We start from the raw sequence: 15178 nt of genomic DNA, 5'->3' as shown, positions 1-15178 counted from the left end.
CATTGAGCTGCACAGACTTCTCAGGTGCCCACTCTTCCAGGATCCCAGAAAACATTCCATGGACAAAGATACAAGGAAAAAAGAAAAACAACAAATTGGATTTCATGACTAAGATGAATGTAGGCTAGTCAAGACATATGAACTTCATTCATTTACACTGTACTGTATAATTTGATTGACAAGTATTACAAACATTCACCTAAAAACCAGAAGGTTGTGACACTTAATAAAATGCAATGCAATTTCATTCAAGGAAAAAAGAAAAATAGGAGAAAAGAAAATGCAATGCAAAAACAAACAGAAGACGGCAACACACAATGGATATATTCCAGCATATGAATCAGTGGGAAAGTATCACATATAAACACAATTATCCTGTGTCATGTCTTAGTGTATTATTTCCAAGCAGGGTAACAACCAAAGTACACTGTAACCGTTACATGCTTGCATATTGATCACACTAGTCTATTAGGAACACTAATATATTACCGAGCACTGTCAGGTTAACATACTGAATACAGGGCTTAAAGGCAGACGTTCTATGAGATTGTTACACAAAATGTCATTCTCCAGATGTGTTGGATCACGTGTGTGTTTTCTCTTTTCAGAGTGGATCACTTAGATTAATGAGTTTCATGTCGCAGTGGAGTCTCCTGATGCTGTCCATGTCCTCAGGAGAGAGCAAGAAATCAAAGACCTGTTGAAACACCAAAACTATTAACAACATAGCACCATCTCATGACTATGCCATCGATTCAATACTGTATACTGTAGTATGTCTATACAGAAATGCGTAGATATGTTATCTATTGTCCTTGGCTCCTGACATCATTTCCCATTGCTACTATGTTTTCTGACTATGAATTTCACATTAGAAGGACCTGCATCCATCTCCTTACAATTGAGTTTTTAACTGCTGACTGGGACGGAGTCAGCAACCATATTAGTTGGTGGTTGAGATAGATCAAGTAAGTTATTCTGTGAGATGTGATGTAGGCAAAGTATGTTTAAATCGAGGTATAATGTGATAGTGCTGCACGATTCTTGCTCAAATGTGAATCTCGATTTTACTCCACAATAATCACGATTCTCATTTTTTTCCCATGAAAATATTTATTTAAAAAAAACATAAGAGTAACTAAAATGAATTAGACAGCCAACTAGTGCTGCACGATTCTTCACAAAATGAGATTGCATAAGTGTCTGAATCTAGATCTTGATCTTTTATTTTGATTAATTGTGCAGCACTATAATGTGATATGTAGTGTAGAATAGATGAGTAAGTGCAGGTTTGGTCAGAGGAGAGAAGTAATTCTAGCCTATAGGACAACACAGATTACAATATCACAAGAAAATCTGATCCCATTCATAACAGATGAATGCAATGTGCAACACGGTGTACTCCGGCAACAAAGCAGAAGAGCATGATGAAAAAAGGAGAAGAATCACTTATGAATACAAAGATCATAAAGGCACCGTGAGGAAAACATGCAGAGAATCAACAGATAGGACCTTAATAATGAATTGCATTTTTATAGCGCTTTTCCAAGTGCTCAAAGCACTTTACAATGGTTCATTCATTCATACATTTGGAGGTGAGGCGGCGAACAGTCGAGGCCAGCGTCCTCACTTCCCACATTCACACACCAATGGTGGCGAGCTCACACCGACCGACTCATTGGAGGCAATGTAGGGTTCAGTGTCTTGCCCAAGGACACTTCGACATGTGGACAGGAGGAGCCGGGATTCGAACCACCAACCCAGGGATCATTGGACGACCTGCTCTACCTCCTGAGCCACAGCCGCCCCGATAGTTAAACACATTAATACATATAATAATGCATGCATACTATATAGTTTAGGCAATAATAATTGAAAGAGTTGTTAACCTTGGGGATAATGTGCTTTTATGGCCTAGTCTGGTCTGACTAGATTGTCAATATTATGACATGATTAATACCTGTATACTTGTATGCAGATTTGAGCAGGGGTGCGTTGGTACTTTTGTGCAAGCTGTAGAACAGTGGGATGGTTAAGGGCCTGTCCCTTGGCCAGGGGGCAGTACCCTTCAAACACTATGCCCTCCTGACGACAGTACTCCACCAGCTGTGAGGTCTTCACACTCAGGAACACACTGTAACATAAGCACAAGTTGGAACAACTTGATGAGTTTAAATTGTCTGAATGGACAGCAAATAGGGTTAGACGATTTGTTTTTAAATGCATTCAAGCCATTCATTACTGACTAGGAAAGAATTCTTGTGTGTAAGAAGCAACATGTTCAACGAAGACATGCAAATACATTTGGCCAATATATCATATTCACAAAATCCATAAATGGTGCATTTACATAGATCACATTCACCCATTCAAACACACATTCATACACTGATGGCGGCGGAAACCATGCAAGGCACCAACCAGCACATCAGGAGCAATTATAGGGTTCAGTGTCTTGCTCAAGGACACTTCGACACTAACTCTGGGGAATTTACACATTACAACTTATAAGGGGGTGAGAAAATGTCCACATTTATTTTCAATGTGCATGTGGCAGGCAGCCATACAATTATTTGTATTTATTTTTAAATTATACACACCTTTGAAGTAGATGCCGTTTGGGGGTTGGAGTGAAGTGGGTTAGACTGGTCAGTGCTTGGTGCATTGCTCTGTCCACTGATAAAAGGCATGTCCTTATCCTCCACACAGACACTCCCCATGCCGTTGGACAGAGAAGCAACAGAGGCACTTTTAAGTGCTGCAGCAAACTCTGTGGTTGTGGGATTGAAGCAATGTCCACCCTTGCCACGGATCACAGAGAACAAATTCTGGGAGTGGGAAGAGACATACAATGGATTAGAAGAAAATATTAACTACTGTGTTTATTCATAATCTTTTTTTTTTTAAACTTATGTTCATACCTCAAGGCAGTCCTGGTTAAGCTTGGCTGTGCACAGGAATTTGACGTCTCCATGTTAATTCTCCAGCTTCTGTACAATGTGGAGGACGCTTCGGATGGTGAGGATTAAACCTCGATGGCAAGGGGGAGTGAATCTAGGCCTGGAAGTCAATGATCTATTGTATGAATCCAATGATGCCAGTGGCATTCTGTTTTGAGAATCATAGATCTGTCACTGTACAAATCTCTAGGTGTCTGAGGACTATTTCATGGAAATATACTCATCTGCATAGAAACATGACAATTGTCCATTGCCTCTTTCTGATCACCACATGTAATGTGTTCTAACCAACCTGAAGGTCCAAGAAGAGATCCATGTAAGGCTGTCCATGAGGATCTTAAAACTGTTCTTTGGACTTGTCACCTTTTCGGAGGGGTCGGCACCAAGGATTGGAAAGAGAGAGGCTTCTGAAAAGTATGAGTTTGCTGATTAATAAAGAATCTAAAATCGACTTAAATTGACTAATAATAAAAATAAATAAAAAATAAACTATACAAGTGTGATGATCTTCCCAAAGTTGGAAAGGAACTGGTTGGAATAACGTGTTCCTTCCACACGCTACGGCCAACCAGGGTGTAAAGGAGCAACTTGGACACTCAGGCATGAAGGAAGCATGAGTTCAAGTCCGTTGCTCTCCCCATGTCCCCCATATATGGGGACTAGGTTGGCGGAGGGTGTGTAGAGCCCAGGATCACATTAGATAATTGACACAGGGGTGAAAAATGGGTTACAAAATCGTGGGATAAAAAAATAAATAAAAATAAAATGTGTGATGATCAGTAGCCATTTGAAATAGTCAGAATTAGTACCTTGAATTCAGTATGTCAAACAACCTGTTCATGTCTTCAAAAACATCCGCTGTATGATGTGCCTCACTTGGTAGCCTTTTCAAGTCAATCATTGTCTTCATCCCTATATGATTGTTGGATTATTGGCTTGCATTACATTCCGTTGTAATACAGGTGAATTTGTTCCAAACTAAATTACATTCCATTCTGATTGCCCCATTCATCATAAATAGTTTGTCGATTATTACCCACCTGCAGCCACAGTGTGGCTGAAGACTTGAGTTGCAAGTCGAACACGCATATTGGTAAAAGCTGGCAAATCAATATGTTTGCGAGTCAAGGCGGACAGAGTTCTGCATATCCTGAGCATGAAAGTGTTTCCACTGGACTTGTTTTTCTCCCATCTGTAACAAGATGGAAGTTGATACGTGATACGTGTAACTATTTCACAACTGTAACCAGGTTTGCACTCATTGATCACACCAAGATGCATGCAAGGAATGTCTCTGACATCACCATGGTCATTAAAATGTACTAAATTTATGTCCAATTTGAATTCTCATTAGATGGTAAAACAGGTCTGGGAATGAAACCAACCTTCAGGCCATGTTTTTTAAGGTTGTTGAGAATGGATTTCACACGATGAGGCACATCGAATATAAGAGGAATTATTTTCCCCTCCACCAATATGCAGTGTGCCACATCTGTAGCATCTTTTGGATCCAGGCTGGCTCCCAGCAACTTCAGCGTTTTCATATTGGTTGAGGCTTGGTCACGGACCACAGAAATGACCTGTTGTGAGACAGTGTACACTGTACATGTTAACATAATCTCTGTAACATGTATGTGAAGTATGTACATAATATGTACGCATCTACATAATAGACTTACTGTGAAACCAATTACTGTTAGGCGCCTCACAGCCTCCGACAGTATCGCTGCCGTATCTTCTCCTGAGAGAGCACTTGTTGCAAGGAAGTATCCTATATAGCCTGTAGTGAACAGATGAAGTGCATTAATTTGTCCTGAGTGAACACACAATCACTCCCATAAAATAAACTTTATCTTGTATGTGCATGCATTGGTCACTTTCTCTAAGCAGTATGGAATAAAATATCAACTCACCTGCTTCCACCTCGAGGCCACTCCTCGAGCCATCAGGACCATGGCTTGGTTAGCCACCTGTCCTTTAGCTGTGAGGCCATTAATAGAATCCAGTGAGCTGTTGTAATCCAGATGTTTTTTTTATTGCCATCTCATCTAAGACGAGCTCACTGGGATATAGCTTTTTCCCTAGGTTTTCCATGTGACTGAGGACACCATCTAGGAAACCTGGCTGTAAAATCGAGGAGCAGTATAGCATTTTAGTGTAATGGAATGATTTAAAAAAAAAACAAAAAAAACATCTGGATGGTCAATGCAGTTAGGACACATTTTCATAGATTTGTAATGGTTGAACAAAAGCTCAGCAATACTGGATATGTTATTATGAACTGCAACACTTCACTTGGTCTATCTTGTCAAGTTGTCATGATCCATTCTTGAACTACTTACATGGAAATGTAAGTAAAGTGCTTCCTCAGTGTCCAGTAGGCTCTGGGGCTGTGATGATAAATCTTCACACCCAGCTGTTTGACCGATGTTGGGAATTGTTTTCCTCTCTGGTTTCGGCCACATGTCTTCAACTGATGGTCTATAAAGTCAGCAGTCATTGGAGGAAGAGCTTTCAGGGCATCAGAGAGAGATCTTCTTTTTTGCAGTAGCCTTTTCAGCTAAAAGCCTTGAGGGGGGGGGGAAACAAGGTTATTTTTTTAAGATAGGAGGAAAGTTAAACACACACACACACACACACACACACACACACACACACACACACACACACACACACACACACACACACACACACACACACACACTACTGTAAAGGAATTCTTACTCTGCTTTAAGGCATTTGAGTTTGGCTTGCAGTCTCTTTTTTCTGGCCTTTTCTCGATGGAGCTGTACTCTCATGCTTCTTTTCTCCTGTAGTTCTTGTAGTTTTTGTTCAAGCACAACTCTTCGCTCCGTTTCCAGTGCAAGTTCTGGCTGTTGCTATTGTTAAGAAAGGAGCATTGAAATCCACCTTACAAAATGACATGTGTGACCACGATTAAATGGCAATGTTTAGTATTTCAAATTGACTTATTTACCACCATACCTCAATCAGTACTTCTTCGTGTACTGGGTTCCCAGATTGGTCTGTGGCTGCTGGTGTCGTGTCCTTGCCTTAAAAATAAAATACTGCCACTGTTGTAATGGCATGGATTGGAAGTTGTTGCACGAGTGGTGTGATTTAATTGGTTGCTTTTGTATTGCATTATGCAATTTAAATTAATGCTAATAATAAAGATGGAAAGTTCACCTTTATAAAACAGCATGGGAACAATTGTATATATATATATATATATATATATATATATATATATATATATTATTATTATTTTTACAAGTGCTGTCAATATTGGTCTGGGTCCCTTAAAATAAAGGATAAAGCTTACTCCACCTAATCTGCTGATGTTATTACTTGCATTTATATAATCTATACTAGAAAGAAAAGGAGAGCAATGCTATGGAGGAGTGCACGTAGCACACATCTACCAGAAGCTGATGGTGGAGGAACAGTGCAATTTAATGTTGGTGTGGCAATGTCTGTGAGACGTTTTCTCACATTCTGCAAAATAATATTCACATGAGGACCTCTTATCTGAACACTAATATTCTCTATATTCATGTTGCACTATTCCATTCCCCCAAAGAATGATTGTTTATGGGTGTGAATTTTGGCATGTACCTTTTGGACAATCATGTCATTTTCAAAGTGGTCTTCACAGACTCCGTAGCCTCCTTTTTCTGAGGGCATCTGGAGATAGGACGGACAGGTCTGGTCGTCTGATGTTTACCAGCTCCATCTCTTTCTCCTATATAATTAGATAAGATGGTATGGTACTATGGCTGTATTTAATGTCTCCTGTCTTACTTTGCTCATCATGTGCATTTGTGTATTTTCTTAATTGAATAAAATAAATGCTTGAAATGTTTGAAAGTGCATTTCTATTGGGCAAAGATGCTTCAAAGAAACCAATAAAATTACCCCACAAAGTAAACACACGTATTATTCAGTCTTATGCTAGATGTGCTCCTGTTTCTGTTCAACATTGTAACAGGGCCTTTTATTTAGCATACAAGGTATACCATACCACTAGACACTATATAGTGTGTTTAGCATGTTCATGTGTAACCCCTGTTATGGAACACCATTCATAGTTCATTCAGGTCTACAGCTTGTATAATGTGACAGTGGTCATTTATTACTTACTGTCTGCATCCTTTGGGAAAGAAAATACAGATTTCTTTTGAGTGGTGCAACCACTTCTGATGTTTCCTTCTCAAGTTCAGGCCCGTTTCCTGTAAGAGAAAACACACAGCTGTCCTGCTAAATGTCTTGTTTACCGTAATAAAGAAAAAGCCAGCACTCCGTCCGAAGTCCTTCTGGTACTTTGAATTCATTGTGGCGCACAGAGAAGCAGACAAATCACGGTCGCGTTTCGGCGTCAAGCCTTCAGCAGACAAATCACAGGCGTGTTTTGTGAGCCGTGCACTCGGTAAATTGCATTATTTAGACTGAGTGCCTGTTTTTTCTCCTCTTAAATGTCTTTCGCCAAAGCCTGTCATGGAGACATCTTCAACTCATTGACTGTCAAATTTATTTTGCCCCCTGTTCTCCCCTAGCTTTTCAAGACATGCTGCGCTTAGCGTTCTTTTTTTTTTTTAAATCGCTACTCCCGTCGATCGCCGACACGGACACGTGTCCTGTATTCACGGGGGAACAAAATATTCCATTTGAAGCTTGCGTTCCTGAGTTGTTGGAAATATTTTTCAATGCGATTGTAGTTCTTCAATACATTTTACAATTTGCACACATCTACTTTTAGTTGCAAATGCGAGTGAAATGGTCAGTGTCGAGATCTGACTATGTTCATTTCCATTACGCTTCTGGGTAAAGAGGCTCTCAGGTTGACCTACAGTATATTGAATCAAGTATTTAATGTTTTATTCTCTCCATTGGTTTCTGCATCATCTTACCTGAATCCTCACCACCTGGCAGACCGTTCCTGAAAAGATGTCCTGTGAAGACACAAACACAAAGTAGTTTTTTATCTCTGATGTGTTTTGTTAAGAGATGGGGGGAATGAGAGGGGAGAACACATCTAACTTACCCTTTACCGACAGGCGACAGTCGTTTGTTCTTTTGAACCTCACCGCTTGACCTGCAGTAATCCAGGTCTACATACTCATTTGGTTCAAAGGGTTGCAGACAAGCATGCCGCCCTTCAGGCATGCTCTCTCCAACACTGCTGTCATCAGCAGTGGCGGAGAGATGTGCGTAGTCAAGATGACCGTAGTCAAGATGACCGTAGTCAATGACTTTTCCTGCAGTCTGTAGAACACTGTGGAACCTGGGCACTTCTTGGTTCATGTTTGGCCGGTTCATAAGGTCCACGGTAGCCATGGCTGATACCAGCTCGTCAGGCAGATGGTTAGGAGGAGGGTATTTGAAACGATCTTGCTGCTGCTGTTGATTTGGCTGCTGTTGGTGATGAGTAGACATATTGGAGGAAAGCTGTGGTGGCCCCTGTTGCTGGCTGTGGTGGTGATGCATTGTGTTGCAATGTTTACTTTAACCCCACTCCTACACTTCTCAGCACGCACTGTGTACTGAGATGTTTCTGGGTCGCGAGGAGACAACAATCACACTGTCGCTGTCACGCTGGGTGTAAGCAGTAAGTTGCTGGAGGTCGAGCTGGGCCTGAGCTTCAATCTGCAGCAGACCAACTGCAGAGCACCAGCTGCAGGTCCAAAGAGGCAATGCGTGGTGGTGGTGCCAAATGTTCTGCTGGTCTGGTCCAAGCGGAAGAGGTGAACAAGACTGATTGTCTTTCTGTGAGCACAGCAAGGCTGGGAGATGGAAGACAGAAATATTAGATTAACCCATTTAGTCCTATACGTTGTTTTACCTTTAATGACGTCAATGATAAAAAAAAATGCCTTCGGCCTGGTGGAGACAAAGATGGAGTATGTCCTATCGGCTCAAAATGGTTCAGGAGTCCGACACAAGTTTTGGAGAAGACAAGACACACAGTTAAATCAATCTCATGGATTTCTACAAAGCTATATTTTGGCTGAACAGTCTCCTTCCTCCCCCCCCTTATCTGCCTTCGTCTAGCCTATTATGTTTACATTCTCGACCAGGACACTCCGACCAGACATGATCACAACACTGCACTAGTAATAATGAACTGAATCAGCTTAAAGTCATACAGAAGAAACGCTGAAATAGGAATAGAAATAATCATTAATCAATCACTAATAAACTGGAATAAATTTGAATTTCGGTTTACACATGTCAATGTGGATGCTGTGAAAGGAGGCGAAATAAACTATCCTTTTATCAATGTAAACAGTTACACATGAATGCAAGGCAACTTCTCTTCCCTGCTAAATACCATTTTGTCTGCTTTATTTATCCGACACATTCATTGTGATTCACAAGTACCTCTATTTTATACAGCACAGATAAAAACTTTACCTTTTCATCACATAATATTGTTGTGGAACTCCTCTGCCCAACAGGCTGCTTCTTCTTCTACTTTCCGGCAGGCTGTACACGTTAGTGTACTGCTGCCCTCGACGGTTTGTTTTACCTTACACTTTAACCTACATACAGCTACACTTTAGAATAAAAAACTTTAGAATAGATCGGTAAAATGGAGAAATCTCAAGACTGCTCTTACAATACCCCTGGCGTAAATTCTGCCTTAAGGGAATACTTTGAGACCTTGATCTGTCAATTCCTCACATATCTGCTGCATCTAATTTCTGTACTATCACATGAGAACAAGTCCTGTCTCACTGTCTCCATCTGTCCACACTGACAAGAGTCCATCTGGATGCTTGCCTATGATGTTCAAGCAGCTGGCTAGACCACAGTGTCCCAGTCTCAGCCTGGTTGTAACAATGTCATCCCTTCTCCCAGAGTTCATTATACACTTCTAGAGATAGATTGTTGTACAGTCAAATACAGCCTGCACCTTTCCTCAACTGCCCACTCTTTTTTCCCACTGGATCTCTAGTTGTCCCCCCCCCCTCTCTCTCTCTCTCGGTCGTCCTCCCTCCATGGATGTTCCAGCAAGCAATATTTACATTCAGGGTTCGATTTGCTTGGGGGATGGGGAGGACGATCCATGTCTCCTTTTGATATACCCAGCTCTGACATGCAACACTCATTCGGACAATGTGAATACCTGCAGCATGGCACTATTGTCGTAGAGATCTGGAATGTTCTTGACTCCTCCAGATGCACAAGCCATTGAGGGCCACACTCATCATGCCTCCTCCTGTCAGTGAGTGCTTCAAGTTGTTGACGTCTCGTTTATACCTGATTTATACTTCGTCGTATGACAGTGTTACAAAGATAAACAGAGAGAAAGACAAAGAGGGAGAAACCACAAACAGGTCAGCCAGTCAGCAACAGGGTAGAAATATGATTCAGCATGCAGGGCACATTGATCTTTGAATTGGAAGTATGAATTTATCAACAGTTTCTCTACTGTCATATAATAGCTAAGCTATGTAAAACAACTCTTTTACAAAGCAGCTGAGGGTACACCTTCTCAGCCATGTATTCAGTGAGGTTTTGTGGCATCTCCCATTCTCCCCTGTGACTTCAACTTACAGTATACTCTGGTCTGGTGTCAGAGGAAGATGTCTGGTAGATAGAACCAGGACCAACTCGGCATAGAGGACTTTGAACTGGGGAGCATCCTTGGGGCCAAATAATAGAGCAGGTGGTTTGTGTCTACATTTGTATGTACAGTGTATATAGCCTACAGGCAGTGTTCATCAACAAATTAGAATACTTTGAGTAAAATGCAGCTTTACCTTCATGAGGCTTCCAACAAAGTGAGAAGAGGTCTGAGCCTTTCCAGACACAAGGCTCTTTCTGAATTAGCCACCACAGTGAGTGCAGAATGCATTTTCTAGAGAAGACAGAAGGCAAGGTCAGAACAAGAAACAGCTTTAGTATTATCATCACATCACAGGTGCAAAGAAGTAATGAAGTGGGTGACATTCATTTTTTGTGCAAGCTCCATCTTCAAGGTCAATGTCAATCAACTGCATTCTGTGTTTACTTCTTGCCTGGAGATGTCTATCATGCTGCTGCAATGCCTGGTAGGAACTGTATGTAAATGGTAAAATGGTGCATTACTTTCACCAATGCATACACCAACCTGCACATCGGGAGCAATCGGGTTCAGCGTCTTGCTCAATGACACTTCAACACTGACTCTGGGGGAGCCCTGAGCCCAGGAGCGAGCTGGTAACCTCATGGTTCCCATCTAGCTGCTCTACTGGCCACTCTACCCCTGAAGCACTGCCGCCCCATAGCCCCATATAGGCCTATATGTAAAGAGTTCTGCACTGAAATCGAAATTGTGTTGTGTTGTGTTGTGTTGTGTTGTGTTGTGTTGTGTTGTGTGTGTGTGTGTGTGTGTGTGTGTGTGTGTGTGTGTGTGTGTGTGTGTGTGTGTGTGTGTGTGTGTGTGTGTGTGTGTGTGTGTGTGTGTGAGTAAACCAAGTTCAGTGAACTTGCCAGACTACACCCTAAAATCCTGAATCTTAATTGAACTCAACCTATAGGGTACATTTGCAAGTGTATGACCCAGATGGTCCTGTTACATGTAGCTAAAGCAATCACATGGGTTATCATTTCTATAGTGCAGTAGTGGAAGAAGCACTCAGATTCTTTATTAGAGTTAAAGTAGTAATGTTGAGGTACTCTGTTACCGGTAAAAGTCCTGTAATCATAATTTGACTTGGTATCAATAGCACCTCTACAAGCACACACACAACATTGTGAGGTGCTGTGAACTTCTAGATCAGCTATTTTTTTAAAAGGGCTTAATTGAGTATGTTTTGTCTTTATAATTTAAATCTTCAGAGAAACTAGTAAAGCCGTTTGAAATAATTGTAGTGGCGTTAAAAAGGGTACAATATTTGCCTCTGAGATGTACTAGAATAGAAGTATAAAGTGTCAAAAATAGAAATACTCTGGTTAAGTAAAAGTACCTCAACATTGTACTGAAGTACAGTACTAAATGTGCATAGTTACTTTCCACCACTGCTGTAGTGTACTAAATAACCAGCCACAGTTTCTCCCAAACCTCAGCCACATATTAAAAGCATAACATTGACTACAGCAGTATAGAGGGTATGCGCTAGCCTGGTTAATAAACCAGACCGAATCAGCCGTTGGCAAAAAAAAATTGCCTACCAGCGTGTTGTGTGATATTAGTCTGGCTTATTAGCCAGGCTAGGCCTGAGCTCACACCTTTCATGCAATTCTCTGTGCTCGTTGGGTGTTGTGTCATGGCCGCCCAGCCCACCGCCCGATGCGCCCCTCCCCCTCACACAACACAATGTTGGGTCAAACCATGTGACCTCCATTGGAAATACATTGGGCGGCCATGACACTACACAACATGCATCCAACGAGCACCAGAATTGCATGAAAGGTGTGAGCTCAGCCTAGGTATGCGCATGCTTAAAGTGAATGGCACATCGAGTGGCAAAGCAACATGCAAAGTGAGTTTAACATTGTTTAACGCAATCAGAGGCCTTTTCTGTTTGGATGCATGGGTTGTCAAGGCTAGAAAGTAGTTTTTTTGCCACTCAGTAGGCATTCCTGCTTAACTTCCGGGTTTGATGATGATGTCACGCACATACCCTCTATTAAAATAATAGCTGTAGTTACGGTTAAGCTACATTTGGAATAATATTTCCATTTAATGCACCTCTGTTTACATGAATTAGTCTAGAACTGAAAAAAGGAAACGGTTACAACATGTTGATAAAAGAAATCTCCAACTTTGAGCTTATTTCTCATTCACAATTTATTATTTGCAACTTGTTGAGCGCAATACATTGTGGTGTATTTCGACTATTCAACATTGACTAGTATGGTGTAATTTTAACAAAACAGTGTGTTAACAGTTTTATTATCAATCAGCATCAATCAAAACTAAGTACATATAATAATATTATAATATAAATATGGCTACTGTGAAAAAAGGACTTAAAGCTACCAAAAAATAAAAATAAACTGCCACAAAATAAACACTATAAAATATATAACATAAAAGTCTACAAGCCATATATACTATGGCTTGTAGACTTTTGCAAAGCACCCCATGCTGGCTAAAGTGTGAAAGAGTTTCAGAGGAATCAGATTCTCAACTGTCACATGCCAAAACAAAAACTAGCGTTTCACAGGGGTTGAAAGATTGAGGTTGTTGTCTGACTTATCTCTCAAAGAGAACTTCTCAGTACTTGAGTTCAGAATAGAGGAGGGGGGCATGGCTCTGATGGCTGTGAAAGCATGGTACAGGTCCAGGATGCGTGATTTCTTTCTACGTCCGTGATTAGACATGGTAACGCCCCGCCTGGTAACGCCCCGCCTGCCTCTGAGGTGGTGAGGCGAGGCAATAAATAAATAATACAAGAGAATGACAGCTTGGCACGTGCGACAGTAACTTTTATTTTTTGTAGAAGAGGCATTATTGTACTGTAAAAAGGTCTCTTTTCCCTTGATCTTTATCTTTTTAGTATTAGTACTATTAGACAGCCAAATCAAATCATAGTTGTTCAATCAATTATTAAATCAAAGCAAACGGTACAAACAATATTGGTTTGCCTCTTCTACAAAAATTAAAGTTACAAGTTACTGTCGCGTGTTGCCATTCTCTTGTACTTGTATTATTTCCCACCACGGAGTACCCTTGCATCTCGGAGGACAGGCAAGACGGGCAGTGTCGGTAGGCCAATCAGAGGCAGGCGGGGCGTTACCATGTCTAATCACGGACGTAGAAAGAAATCACGCGTCCAGGATGGCTCCACTCTGGTAAGGCTCAAGGTTGTGTTCCAGGACTCAGACTTGAGTGTCCAATAAGAGTCACCGGTTTGGGGCGACAACCTGGTAAAGGTAAAGAAAATGAATCAGAGTCATTCTTTAGGATTTTGATGCAAACTACGTAACTGTTGATGAAACAAACTTTCAAATCAGAACATTATATAATTGTGGTGGGAGAACCGAAGCAGGTATTTAGATCATTTATCTGTGTAAATGAGGTATTTATCACAGTAATATGTTATTCAGGTATATCTGTGCATCTGGTGTACTACAGATGCATAGTAGGTGTGCAGAAGATTCCATGCATTGACACGCATTGATGCGTCTGGTATTAGGGTTAGTATTGGATTAGTTTGCATTCACGTGCATCTCTTTTACCTAGCAGCTTAAGGCACACTTTCTCAGCCATGTGTTCAGTGAGGTTTTGTCACTCCCCCTAATGTCAAATACTCTGGTGTCAGAGGAAGATATCTCGTAGATAAGAACAGGCTGCGGTTTGCCAGGACCAACTCAGCATGGTGTATTTAGAACTGGGGAGCATCCTGGAGGCCAGAAAATAGAGCAGGTGGTGTGTGTGTGTGTGTGTGTTTTATTTTAATATTAAGAAGTATTCAAAAAAGTTTAGTCTGTGAAATGAAGTCCCCTCACATCTATATATAAATTACACCCTGCACATAATTCTACATTCACTCAAACTCTGGGCTCTGACTGGGGAGTGGGGAGGGAGTCTGAGATGGGTGGGCTCTGAGTCTGTGTAAAAGAAAATAAGCCACATAAAAAGGTTATGTACAGCCTATGGACAATCACAATCAGATGGAAATATTACATTTTTATGTGGTGACATAATTCAACTTTATGTTGATACCGCACACTGATTATCAAGAAAATGAAAACATGGCACTTCATGTCAAAAAGGTTGCCAACCCCTGTCTACACTACAGTAGGCTATGTGTCCTGTAACCTGTTAAACCCTTACTGCTCCTCTGGCGCTGAATTAATAGCAGCCACTGCTCCCAATATGGTAGGTTAAATGCAGAGATCAACCCCTTTCCCATTTCCACTCTGGACCTATTTGGGCACATTTGTTTCAGCTACCACAAAAACAGATTATATTTTGAGAGTAAGGTTTATATTATATTTTACACTAGTATTTTGGCGATGTAATGAGAGCATTATTTATTTCTCATGCTACAACTTTCCTCCCCTCACTTTAATGACTCCAATTTGGTCACAATGCCTTCTACTATTGTGACACTAGGGGGAGTAAAGTGCTGCTAAAGAATATCCCCCCTTTATTTTAGATGATTTCCAAAGGGAAACACTGAACCAGATAACAGATGTTTAAAACCACAGTAATTTATAAGTCTATGAAACAACTTTCCACCCAACATGAGACCAATATTACATAATTTACATGAGGCATT

At 40.9% G+C, this 15178-nt stretch overlaps 1 long non-coding RNA gene across 1 annotated transcript; it reads right to left on the bottom strand.

Annotated features, from left to right (window-relative positions):
* Nucleotides 1-605: 605 nt before the first annotated feature.
* On the bottom strand, nucleotides 606-2813 carry LOC306938865. Its single transcript, XR_013791781.1, has 3 exons — nucleotides 2601-2813; nucleotides 1969-2134; nucleotides 606-697 (listed from the first exon to the last, which is right to left on the bottom strand). It is a non-coding gene; the product is annotated as an uncharacterized lncRNA (long non-coding RNA).
* Nucleotides 2814-15178: the final 12365 nt, after the last annotated feature.

This window comes from Electrona antarctica (assembly GCF_951216825.1).
Source record: "Electrona antarctica genome assembly, chromosome: 15".
In the NCBI taxonomy this organism is placed as follows: Eukaryota; Metazoa; Chordata; class Actinopteri; order Myctophiformes; family Myctophidae; genus Electrona; species Electrona antarctica.
The sequence above is the reverse complement of the archived record's forward strand: the minus strand, read 5'-3'. Positions and strand labels throughout refer to the sequence as shown.